At 38.0% G+C, this 13,757-nt stretch overlaps 1 protein-coding gene across 1 annotated transcript in view; it reads right to left on the bottom strand.

Annotated features, from left to right (window-relative positions):
- The window catches only part of LYPD6 (LY6/PLAUR domain containing 6), a 128,048-nt gene that overhangs the window by 113,631 nt on the left and 660 nt on the right, over positions 1–13,757 (bottom strand). The window lies entirely within an intron of this gene.

Below are 13,757 nucleotides of genomic sequence, written 5' to 3'. Positions count from 1 at the left end.
AGAGAGAGAGAGAGAGAGAGAGAGAGAGAGAGAGAGAGAGAGAAGAAGGCCAATATCTTTGCAATAACCTCTAAGGCCTGGTGTGATGGATGGTGTGCCTCTTTATGACTTTGACCTTTTATGACTCTCCCCCTGGCTTACTCCATTCCTGCCACCGAGAATTGAAAGCATTGGGGACATGATGCCATTGCAGCAACTTTGCATTTCTGCCTGCAAGGCTCTTCCTGCAGAGGTCCCCATGGCTCCCTCCCTCACCTGGTCCAGGTCCTCATGTGACACCTTCACAGTGTGGTCTTCTATGACCAACATATTTAAAGTGACCAACTGCCTCTCACCCACCTCTGATAATCCCTCTCTCTCTTTCCCACTTCAGTTTCTCCGTAGCATTTATCACCATCTAACATACTACATATTTTCTTATTTCCTTATTTTCTGCCTCTACCCCTCTAGAATGTAAACTCTATGAGGGCGGGGCTTTTTGTGAGCCTTATTCACTGCTTTATGCCCAGAGATTTTTGCCTTGGTTTCATTCACTAATTTGTATCCACCTAGAACTATGATTGGCACAACTTGGTCCTTAAATATTTAAAGAAAGAGGCAAAGGGAAGCCAATTCCAAGTTCAATAAGGACAGTTGCCATATCTTACCCTTCCTTTTTATATCCCTGGGTAGGAACCAGAAAAAAGTACTTGGTGCCTGATTGTTATGTTTGCATTGGCAAATATAAAATACCAGTATTATGTCATTCAAATTGTGAGACATGTTAAATGTAGTGTTGATACCATATTAAAAGATGTAACTATTTTTAAAACATCTCAAAGCTATTTAAACTTAAGCTCATAATCTCTATTCAAGTATGAACAATTCTCAAAATCACCAATCAGAGACAGTTTCTTAAGTGATGCCCCCCAAAAATGACATAAATACATACCCAAAAAGGATGGGAATGGAAACTTCAATACTGTCACGTGTTGGGTAAATTACAGCAAATAAAATGAACGTCAATGCCAAGCCGCAAAACAAGTCATTTGGGTTCTTGTGCCAATAGGCTGGTTATTAAAATGGACAAGTGCTTTTAATAAATCAACTCCACTTTGCCAAGTGGGAATGTTGGTAATGACCTTGGCAAATTGTTAGGGAGTTATGAAAGTCAGGGAGAATGTAACAGAGAAAGGGGGGAGTCTTTCCCCTCCCCGGTTGCAAAACCAAGAGTGGATACACTGTCAGCTCCCAAACAGTCTTTGTGACAAGGAAGACTCACTAGTCAATGAGTCTGAAACATGGCTGAGAAGACGCAAGTGTTCTACCCATCCAGGGCATTGCCTATCAAACCTCTAAAGTCAAGTACAGACCAAATGCAAACTATAATCTTTTTCATAGGAAAAGGTTATGTAGAAACCATTATGGAATTCCTTCACCCATAAATCATTGAGCATTCCAAAGGAGGAACACTGTAACACGCCAAAACAAACCCTCCACAGTGGTTTTACGGCACTGAGCCCCCATAGAGAGCATCTCATTCCCACATGGAAGGACTCGGTTCTCTTCCAAAGCTCTCCGAGCTGCTACACTACATAACCAACTGCATGGACACATCTTTTCTGTTTTGTGAAATATGTATAAAAATTTCTAAGTAGAATTCTTTTGTCTGGGTATCTTTATAAAAACAGGAAAATCAACATGGAATGCTAATTAATGTCATGTTTGTGGGTTATAAAAACTCTTTAATTGCTAAAAATAGTGTTGTATGTCAGGTAGTGGTTATATCACTGGCAAGACAGTGGTGACAATTGTAGGAAGCACTGCTCAATAACTAATCCTTTCATTAATTCAGCAAACTGATTGGGTGGGGAGAGTATCTGCTTATCAAATATCTACTGAGTATCTACTCTGTACCAGGGCTTGCTATGAGTGACGAACTAATGCACTGCCCTTATGTTTAAGGAAACAGAAAAGGTGGCCTCTAAAAATGAGAGAGCTGAATTCCAAACCTGGAGCATGGCACGGTTTGGAACCCTTGCCGAGATAACTCAAGGCGGTGAGGAGCCACGAGCCCTCTGTCTGAATCAAGCCAACATTATGTCTTTTATCACTTGGAAAAAAATAATTATCAACTGTTCACCAAATTTCAAAATTCAATTTAGAGTTTAAAAATATAATTAAATATATACAACTAATTCCATTTTTTTTAACAAGACAATAAAAACTAAATAAGAATATTTATGTCTCATCAGAGATAAGCTCGAATTCAAATAACAGAACTTTGGACAAAGGTCCTTAACATTTTTTAAATAAGAGTGGAGGATAGACAACCAAACCTTAGAAATAGAGCAACACGTAAATTTAATTATGAAGGGAAATTAGTATCTGATTTGGGCTTCTGTATCCTAAGGTTACCTAATAAATTATTTCTTAAACACATATGAAGGAAACCCAACTCATAACCTGCTGTAAATTGTCTATTATAGAATCCCTACAGGTTGCCTATAGAGATTCAGATTACTCTAATTTTAAAGAATTCACAAAGTGCAACGATCACAATATGAAAAACAGCCAGCGTGAATCCCTACTCTTTCTTTATAACCCAAGAGATTACACATGACCACCCCGTATTCCCCCACCCTAATGACCTTGGAAGTTGAGCTATTTCAGTATGAGATGCAGTCCAGGCCTCCCCATGCAGTGCCCCGACATCTATACACGCCTCCGCTTCCTCCCCAGAACACCCCAGCTTTTACCAGCTCCTCATCGAGTAAAAGGATGAATCGGGCAGGAGCCAAACAGAAAATCCAAGATTAATATTGTTCGGGTGAGATGTGATAAACATCTTCTGTAATCCTGGAGATGAAGGGAAGCACAGTACACATTTCGTATACATTCAGTATTCGTCTTTTCATCTTTGTGTCACAGCTCTGTGATTAATCGCACTGCTTTGCTCAGAAATTCCTGTCAGAATAAAATCTGGGTCTTTCATAGATTGTTCTTTTCTGAAATATTACCCCCTCTATTAATGTTTCAATGTGTGTGTGTGTGTGTGTGTGTGTGTGTGTGTGTGTTTGAGGAACTCGTTATCTGTGTTTGGCTGTCTGTGACTTTATGTAGTCTAAATATAAAAGTAAAGGGGAAAATGCATAGCTTGCAGGTTTGCACTACCCCTATATGCTCTTCCCTTAAAGTAGTTGCAGGAATTTTCTAACCGAGCACATTTTTGATCAAAAGGTTTATATGCAACACAAAAACTCTCCTAGATAAGCGGCAAGGGGCTAGCTGGAAAAGATACAGGAAGAAAGGTGAACCGTCTAGTTGTAGATTCATAGAACTCAAAACCCAGAAGGACCTCAGACATCAGCGAGTCCAATATTTGGTTTTGCACAGGACACCTGACCCTCCAGATGAGCCTTCAAAATGGGTTCCATCCTCAAACAGGTTTGGGGATTCACTGAATAGTGCTGAAAAGTCTTGCAATTAAAAAACATTATTTAACCCATTGTTTCCCAAACATATTTGATGATCATCCTTTTTTTTTCCCTTCCACATCCCACAGAACAGTGTCTCTTCTCGCAGATCCTGCTCTAGAAATGCTGATCTTGTGACAATTTTTTTATAAGAAAACTCACATTCAGAGAAGTCAACTGGCTTGGTCAAAGCCCGGTAATTAATTAGTGGTTGATAATTCGGCAAATAGCATGATGAGAGTTTAGATTAAAAGTGGGAAGAAAAAAAAGCAAAGATCCCAACATCTTTGCATTCCACCCACACTTCACAGCAACATAGTTGCCTCTTCTGCTTCTCTATCTCAGTCCTCTTGGATGCTTATATCCCTTCAACGTTTACTTGCCTACTTGACCAACATGTGGCTGCTAACCAACTTGGACTCTTTCATCAGCAAGCATGTCCTTCCCCTCTGGGAAGCCTTTTAACAGTGATTCTTCAGACTCTAAAGCTGAGACAATGACTTACCAAGGGAGTGGCTTTAATGGAGGCCATGGCAGGAACACAGCTGATAATTTAAGGCAGATAGAGCTCTGTGGTTCTTCTCAAATTTACTTCTGTTTATTTTAGTGATTCTCCAGATAAGATCACAATGAGACAAGTTCAGAAAGTTTTCTTAAACCAATTATAAAGCAGTGCCTTCTCCTTACTGAAAGTCCTTTAGCTTTCCTTACTCTCTTCCTTTCCATTTTCCATGTTCAACATTACTCAGAACACTGCTCCTCCTGGAGGAATCTGAAACCCTCATGCAATGTCAGAGCTGCCCAGGAGCTGTATGAAATGAGTTTACCTGCCGGTCTGCAATGTCTTCTGGGTGCTCTAGCACCCCACATGTCTTCAGTTTTCATGGCCTAGCTGAAAATTACCCCTTCCAGCAAAGGTCTCTCTTCTACAGTTCCCAAGCCAAGAAAAAAAATACCATTACAAAAGCTACAAAAGTACCTTTAAAATGCTATTATATGATGTGTACTGCCCTTCATTTAGTAAGTTGAGCCTCTGAATAGCTTTGGTGGGAAAAATATCCTTTGCATCCTGTTGATTTCTACTTGTCTGGCTTGCCTACACCAAAGAATAACAACACTGGCAACAGTAGCTGAACCCTGAGTTGTTTCTCAGAATTGGGTGGAGTTGATGCTGAGCCAACCACATCTCACCTGGTGCTCCGCTCCTTAAAACAACATTTGAAGTCAACTGGCTGTGATTCCAATCTATGACAATGAAGCAGGAAGAAGAACATTGGCTATTAGAGATTAAACAGATCTAGTCTTGTGTAGCTCTGTTTAAAAAGTGCCAGCCCTAACTATATGTGTTATTCTCTTCTATGAGGCAGTTCATGAAAGAGTTTTACAATAGCTTAGAAGGACTTTGTATATCTTCACCTATATATACCAAGTTTGATATACTGTCCTCTATTAATATTTTATTCTATTAGAATAAGGATCAAACACACTGAACATACGCTATACTCGTATACCTAGCTAGGTAGCCACCATGTAACCCAGAGGAAAAGAATACTATTAAGGTAGTAAGCAACTACATAGAAAATATTAAATCTGGGTGATGGGAAGGGGAATGCTTATTTTCTTCCTTGAACTTTTCTGTTTTTTGTTTAATAGAAATTATCTATACACTTTTAAAAGCACAGTACAGCTCAGTATAAAAGTATGAAGCAGCCAGCTTTTCATTTCCACATGTGAAGATGGCATTCCTAACTTTCCCAAGTCCTAGGTCATGGTGATGAACAGCTTACCTGGAAGGTATTCCTAGGAAACAAAAGCAGGGAAGAGTCTCTGAGGAGAACGGTCACTTTTTGTAGCACTTGTTTGTTTTTCGTGGACATCCAGAGACTCAAATTAGGTAGCAGTGGTCATAAAATACAAAAGCTATTCCTCTCATCTCAGTCAGTCTTTTGTGATTCCCCCCCCTCAATCTTTACAGCTTTTTCTCTATGAATGTTGTCATTCTATTCAATGTATTTATTGAGGACAACATGCTCATGGTAACATTCAAGAGAAATAAGACATGATGTAAATAATAAGGTAGACTATTATTTAAAAAACATGTCAGTACAAAATACACATATAAGTAAGAGTAAAATTTAATAGGGAAATCGGGGAAAAGCTTCTATGGGGAAATTGCATTTGAACTAGGCCTTGAAGAATAAAAAAGATTGTCACTTAAGAAATAATAAATGGAAGGACAGCCCTGGCCAAGGACACATCTGACCAAGAGCAAATCAGAATTGCTGCAAAAATGTCTGTGAATTCATTTGGTTGGGTAACTGGGAATATGAATTAAAAGAATTCCATAAAAGAAAATTCTTCTGTGAAGTTACACATTAAAAAAAAAACCATGCACTTCTAATACTATTCATTTGACTGTCTACGGAAAGACACTACATAAATGCAGAATACGGTTTCTATTAAATTCAGTATTTTTAAGGAATAATATTTTTAGAACACTTGAAAATAAATTTTGTATCTTCAAGATGGAAAAAATCTAAGAAATTAAACATATTCTGCATGGAGAATCAAATCAAAGAACAGCATAGCAAGAAGAGAACAAATTCAAGGGAGAAGTGCTAAATCTTTTAAATTATTTATTATAGACCTCATGCTCTTAGAAGCCAAGAACTCAGTCTGTTTAGCTTAGTTTGGTCTAAATAACAATATAATGTCATACTTTCCATTGCTCAAAACTATTTTATAGGATCAGCCTTAACGGGTAGTTTTAAATGTCAAAAAATATATGTTGGTTCCTATTCATCTGAGAATTTAAAGTTTAATTAGTGCCGCCTCTTGATTTTATAGTTCAAGCAAATGAAGCCCAGACAGTGGGTGACTAATTTGCTAAAGGTCAGCCAGCTAGTTAATGGTAACCAGTTAAAATAGAGGAAACTAAATAAGTTTTCCAAGGTCACACAGCTGGCAACGGATGGGGCCAAAATTCAACACAAAGGATCTCAGGTCTCTAACCTTTACCCTGTACTGCCTCTCTGCCAATAAAAAATTAACATAATCCCTCACAAGCAGGGAGTTCTATAGATGAAAACCCATACAAATAAAAAGTAGAAGGCAATAAATGCTATTATAAGTGCAAGTAAGGGTATACATTATCTAAATTGCTTTAATGGCATAAAGGAACTAGTATTTCTAAATGTCTTGATGGAAACTTAAATAATGTATATATTTGCTAATTTATTATACTATTTGATACTGGAAAAAAATGAGATGAGAAGAATCCAATCTTTATTTCTGCTGCTTTTTAGGACATAAAAACATTAAGAAATATATTTTGAAAGTGTTCACCCAAAATCCTACCACTCAAGGCACGTTAACAGTATTGTTATTTCATCATTTAGAATGCTTGAAGATATTTTTTTTTGATAATTCAAGTAACAATCATGATTTCAAAAAAGAAGGCAGAGGTATGATAATCCTAGGTTTATAAATTCTTACATCTATGGCTTTTGAAAGATCTATCAACAGATGAAGATTTCACACCCAACACTCATTTCGCCTAACAACCCATTAGGTGTGCTCATTCATGCAAACACCAAGACGATTTTTGAACCTACTTTTAAGTTTAGCTTGTATCCCATCTTGTCAAAAGAGAGGAAATAAGGATGAAAAGGTGGGAGTGCAGGACAGGAGAAAGGGTAGTATATGAGTCTTTGAATGTATAGATTTCTGTCTAAAATCCCTTGCTTTCAAGTATCAACAGATGTGCTCCAGTTTTTTTAGTTTCATGAAAAATAATCCAAGTTTACTCTATTTGTAACTGTGTGCATAAACATTTGACTTCTGTCTGTCCAGCTCTTCTTTTGTAGCAACCCTATAAGGGTAACAATGTCACCTAGATAATTAGTATGGTACCTAGTCACCAATTATAACTCTGACCCCTAATGGGTAGACAGAGAAAACTAAAATTACATGATGAAGACATCATACTTGGGGCATCTCTGATTCTGGAAATGGGGCACATAGCTTACAGGATTTGGGGAGCTTTTGTCTATAGAGCTGTTACAAGAGGAATTCTGGGGCATGAGGCTTCTAAGCCAGGATGGTTCCCACACCTGTCCAAAGAGGATCTCATCTCCTCACACCTGAGTTGTGCTACATGGACTGCCAGGACTGCTAAGGACTCCCACAAAGAAATGCCTGATGGTAAGCAGTGGTTCCTATCCTATAGCCTCTGGTTATACTGGTACCAATGGTAGTCTTGGAGTCAGACTAGTTGACTCTAAGAAGACAGCAGTAACCTTCATAATGTATAGACAAGGGTCCTATCCCATGAGCCTTATTTTTCCAAGCCAGAGTTCTTTTCTTTATACAATGTTATCAGATAATAGTCACCTCCCCCAAGTCCTCATTCACAATTCTGGGCATTGACTTAATCATTTGAATGCTCTTATCCAGTTCCTTCATGTCTGTCTTATTTGAGGAATGACAGTAAGACTTGCATACAGTAACATACATACCAGGTTTTATATAATATGATAAAAATCATCTGTTCTTCTGCTAAGAGTATTTCTGACCATACCAGGTAATATTATTGCATATTTTGTCCATAGCACCTTATTAAGCTGATGTTGAAGAACAATATACATGGACTCCCAGGTTTCTTCCAGGGATCGAGTGTTAATATTCAATTGTTAACATTTAATCATCTGTGATACATATTTCTATCTTGCAAAGATTCTAGCTTATCAGGATGGGCCAGAGCTCTCTGGGATCATATGCGCTGGGGTCCAAAGCGGGAAGGAAGGTGGTGAACCCAAGCCCAGACCTGAGCGAAAAGTAAAGTCCAAAGCCAAGAAAAGAAACAAAACTCCAGGCCAAAAACACAAGAACAAAACAAATACAAAAGATGGAAGCCAAGTGGCAGCACCTGGATCAAACTCGAGAATAAGTCAGAGGATCTTAGACGATCAACAAAAAACATTTTTGAGGCCCAGGAGTTATGAGGTACAAGGAATGTCAGGACGACTTACAGATCACAATTAAATTAAGACTTGAGTGAACCATAGCACTTCAGAGGATAAAATGGGCCCTTGGATCTCTTCTTATTTTAGATCTCTGTGGGTCTATGCAAGCTTTCAGCCCTTTCATTTAATCTAAAACATTCAACAGTATGTCTTAGGAGACTGTTATGTGCCAGGCCCCAAGGCAAGCATTGTGGAGTTAGAAAGTAAAGAAAAAGACTCGGCCCCTGACCTCACAGGGCTTACACACTAGAAGTGACTCAATAATGCTTCCATTAGCTTGGCTCTTCAGATCCTAACAGGCAAAAATGGCAAAAATGGTAAAAATGGAACCCGTTGCGATTTCTCAGCTCTCACTTCCTAAGGAACGCACACTTTTACCTAACCAAATACAAAAAAAATTTTTTTTTAATTTAAACATGATGGCTTTTATAAACAGGGAATCTGGGGGGAAACACAGGCAAAATTTTCAACTACAGATTTGCAGAAGACATAGGAATGATAATCAAATGAACTTTTCTTATAGACTATATGAAATCTGAGGTTCTAATACTACATCTTATTTTCATAACACTTTGTCTTATAGAAGCAATACATGTTTATTGTAGAAAATTTGAAAAATACTGTAGTAAAAAAAGACAACAAAAATATTTGCAAGCCCATCACACCTAGAGATACTCACTGTTAATATGTTGACACATTCCTTTCTATATAGATGAACAGATAAGTAGAGAGGATTTATATACACTTACTCAACTATGCATTTTTAAAAATGGTATCACACTAATATAGAATTTTATGTCCTACTCTTTCCTGAATATTGACTTTAACTTGGTGGACATACTTTTTTTAAAAGAGTAGACAGAATATTATCCAGCTATGATGACTGATGATGAGAACAGAATTTAAAACAATCTCCTATAAAAGTGCTTGGCATTGCTTTTCCCAGGACACTTATCTTCAACCTTCCATTTTGACTTTAATCTTCTATTATTTTTCTTCCCATTTAGGTTGTCTTTTAAGTTATTCCTATGGTTCCACTTTATCGGCTTGGTTTTCACTTATACATAAGAACTACATACCACCTGTAAAAAATTTATAAAATTAAATAAAATCACTCCCAAACTATTGGGTTGTCAGAAAAGTCATGACGCATTTTTGCAGTGAAAAACATAGAAAAAATATGTCATGACTTTTCCGACAACCCAGTACTTCCTGGAAGAGCCTATTTGTCCACCAGAGAAGTGTCTATTTATCTCCACTCTTTGTTTCTTCTTTTTTTGCCAAACAAAAAGGTCCCAAATAGGGAAAAAAAAACTGGGATTTGAAATGTGGTCAGGTTTTTTGAAAGTTTAAAAATATCACATTTTCTGTAGCCACAAACATACTTCCTCCTTTAACTCTTATACATTATTCCCACCCCTCTTCTACAAAATAAGTTGCATTTGCTATAATCTGTGCTTGTTTTGAATACTGATCTCCCAGATGTCCACTGGGATGTGGATCTGGCTTGATAGCTCCTGGGTCCTCCATGAAACCCTTCCCCTAACAGGCTCCCACCAAGGATGCCAGCCTATGCCCCCAGGGAACCGTCACTTACATACTAAATTTCTTCAACATACTTGGGTGATGGCCATCTAGTCTTGGTGATTTATCTGCATCTAGTCTGTTGATTAGGTCTGGAATATCCTGAGCACTTGCCAATTCCTAATCTATTACCTCCAATGTGTTTACTGCTTGAGAAAGTCTGGTGTAGAAATATTACACAGCAGAATATTACAAATGCAGAAGCAGAGAATTCATTCATGTACACTGGATATGTATATATTTCTTTTTATCTCTGAGTATATGTTTGGTATGATGTAAGCCAAGTGCTTCCGCAATTTTCACGCCACAGTATTTATTAATAAGATTCTTTCATTATTGTTTTGGGAAACCATTGGAAGGATTTTTTTTCAAGTTCATTTTTGGCTCTCATTTTTAGTGTACCTGAGATCTGTCGCCCTTCATGAGCTCAATTTAATAACCTGACCCTTCAAATATTCCTTTTTCATTACATGTATGTAAGCATTCTTCTTCTTTCCTTTATTTCTTCCCTCTGTATTTAGTGTTTTCAAAGAGCTTAAATACAAGACCTTTGTTTTTCTTATTATAAGTTCCTATAAGGAAATTAATATACTTCCCACTTTCTTATGGGTAATTTGATGTTGAAATAATTTTTTCAATTTTTTCCCCTTACATATCTGCACTGAATTCTCTTTTACATTGTCTATGTATCCGTAGCACCTAGAGCAGTGCTAGAACATAGTAGGTGCCCACTAAATGTTGCTGCATAGATAAACTGAAAATCTACATGAGGCAAGTGCCATTACTATTCATGCTTTACACATAAAGGAAGCTGAAACACAGAGAGGTTATATCACTTTCTGAAGTCCCACAGTTAGTATACGTGAAGTCAGGGCTTGAACCCAAAGCCCACATACTTAACCAGGACTTATTACTAGTAATAAATTACCTACATTAATGCAAACAAAATTAATGTTATTCATCTTAATAAATGATATGCAATATCATAAATAAATATTGCGAATAATAATTTTCTAAGAAAAATGTGCAAATGATGGGTTTTTAATAAATACGGTTCTCCCCCTTATCCACGGTATCTCTTTTCTTGGTTTCAGTTATCCACAGTCAACCACAGTTTGAAAATGTTAAGTGGAAAATTCCATAAGTGATTCCTAAGTTTTAAATTGCACACCATTCTGAGTAGCATGATGAAATCTCTGGATGTCTTACTCTGTCCCACCCAGCACATGAATCATCCCTTTGTCTAGCGTACCAATGCTGTATAAGCTCCTCGCTCATTGGTCAACTAGTCAGCTGGATTATTAGATCAATCGACTGTCTCTATGTTGCAGTACTTGTATTCAAGTAACCCTTATTTTACTTAATAATGGCCCCAAAGCCATTCACATAACTTGTACTACAATATATTGTTAAAATTGTTCTATTTTATTAGTTATTGTCATTAATCTCTTACTCTGCCTAATTTATAAATTAAAATTTATTGTAGATATGTATGTATAGGAAATAACATAGTATATATAGGGTTCAGTACTATCTGTGGTTTCAGGAATCTCCTGGGGGTCTTGAAATATACCCCTTGGGGATAAGAGGGGCACTAATTAGCTAGGCAGACGTCTGTAAGCTCCTCATCAGCAATGCAAGTTAAAACATAATTTCTCTTTAAGCAATGTCTTCTGTTGCATTTGTGCACTAGTTAATGAGGATTTCAGGACTTTTAATAAGTAAGTGTGGTTTCCAAAGTTGTTTAAGTAGTTCTGTTTTGTCATTTCTTTTTAAAATAAGAATGGCACTAATAAAATAATCATTTATTAGTTCTTCCTTATAATTGTCTATAGAGTTTATGAGAAGTCTGCTTATAAAGTGGAAGACTTACATATGTCTCAAACATCTCAGCCACTTCTAGTCACTTGATTTTCCTGAAACATTACCATGAGTACAGCATTCTTTAGGGTTTTGATTACTTGTATATTTAACCACTCATTAATAAAGATAATATACCCTTTGAGAAGGGTAGTTCCTTAAAACCATAATTAGCTTTCTCCTTGAATCTTTATCAGCCCCTTCCTTAGTGGGAGCTAAGTGATATTTAGCTGAGAGCAAAGCCTTTTGGGAACAGTACATAATGCTCGCGAATCCATGGGTTGAATAGTAAAAAGAAATGCAGAAATTAGAAGTAGAAAAACACCAAAAGTGTAGCCCAGCATGAAGGAAGGAAGGGAGGCAGGAGGGAGCAAGGGAAGGAAGAAATTGGGGGGAAAAAACTTGACTGGAACTCTGCTATTCACCTTGGAAAAGTCACTTAATCTCTGAGAGCTTCAGTTGTTCTACCTGTAAAATAGGGGAGGGAAAAATGACTTCCTCACAGACACCATAATAGCAGATCTCAATGTGCCATGTAAGCTGTACAGCATGATGCAATACATGATAAGGTGTTTTACTTGGCATTATTTGCCTGTAATCAGCCCATTTATACATTCTGTGGTACAAACATTCATTTTACAAAGGCTGTCACAGCAGCTTCAAAATATAGACCCATGAATCATAGCTACCTTTTTTTGTCTGGAAGCATTTCTGATATTTTCAATCCAAGGAACCAATTCACAGTTTTTAACAGCCTTTGTGTGCCTGCAAGCTCAGAAAGCTTTCTGTGTGCTCTACCAACTAGAGTTCTGTAAAACCTCTGTTTAAACAAGAAAAGCTCTTTTAACTCCTGTTTCAGTCTGGTGCCTTTGGTCAAGGTGGAAACTAAAATTGAAAACAGATAGATGTTTTACATTTAAATGGTTTTAACATAAATGTGCATTAAGCCGTTTCATGGACGGCTGCACAAATATCTTTTGCAAACTTGGTACACGTGAGCACATATACAGTAACGATTAATGTCTTCTAGAGAAATAAGGTGCAGATCCAAAAATTTAAGCAGCTACCTTGAGTCCTCTCACTGAGAAGAAAATGTAATGGCTTTAAGGGAATTGCTCTAATAATATCATGGCATCTGCAATGGCTAGCCAGAGCAGAGCAGAACGGAGTATATGTCACCATAAGTCAATTTAACAAGAAATAAGCTTCCCCCTGGAGAATCTAAACTCCCTAACCTCCCACAAAGAAAATTGAATTTTGGAGGTCACACCTTGGATAGGTTACCAGAGGGAGAAGCAGCTTAACGTTCTTTTTGTCATATGCTCAGGGAGGTCAATGCTCTTCTACCAACAAATCGCGACCAAAGATCTGCTCCCCCTATCACCCCCACCCAAAAGATTATAACAAGTCCTTGTAGTCCCCTAGGAAATGGAAAATGATTGTGACACTTAAGACGCCAGGGACCACGCCGGATACAATCAGGTTCAAACATCAAGTTTTGAATCTCGCAGTGAGGAGCAGGGTCATTAGTGGGGGCGGGGGGTGGGGAGGGGAGGAGAGCTGATGAGACTTTTGCTGGGGGGAGGGGGGGCGGTGATGGTATCAAAGCGAGTCAGAAAGACCGACAGTGAGCTTTAGGCTACAATTGACTGTTTAGCAAATGTAAATCAACCGAACCGCTGCTACCAGATAAAAAAGCAAGTGGCCAAGTCCAAGCGAAGCCCTGACTCCATGGGTGGACGGTCCCTCACCTAGTCGCTGGGGTGGGTGGTGGGAGGGCCTGGCGCGTTCTCGCAATGGCTGGAGGCGCCCCAGCTCACGGCACCTTCGTCAG

Source organism: Hipposideros armiger, unplaced genomic scaffold (genome assembly GCF_001890085.2).
Source record: "Hipposideros armiger isolate ML-2016 unplaced genomic scaffold, ASM189008v1 scaffold_104, whole genome shotgun sequence".
NCBI classification, from domain to species: domain Eukaryota; kingdom Metazoa; phylum Chordata; class Mammalia; order Chiroptera; family Hipposideridae; genus Hipposideros; species Hipposideros armiger.
Note: the sequence above shows the minus strand (reverse complement) of the source record. Positions and strands in the feature narration are given on the sequence as shown.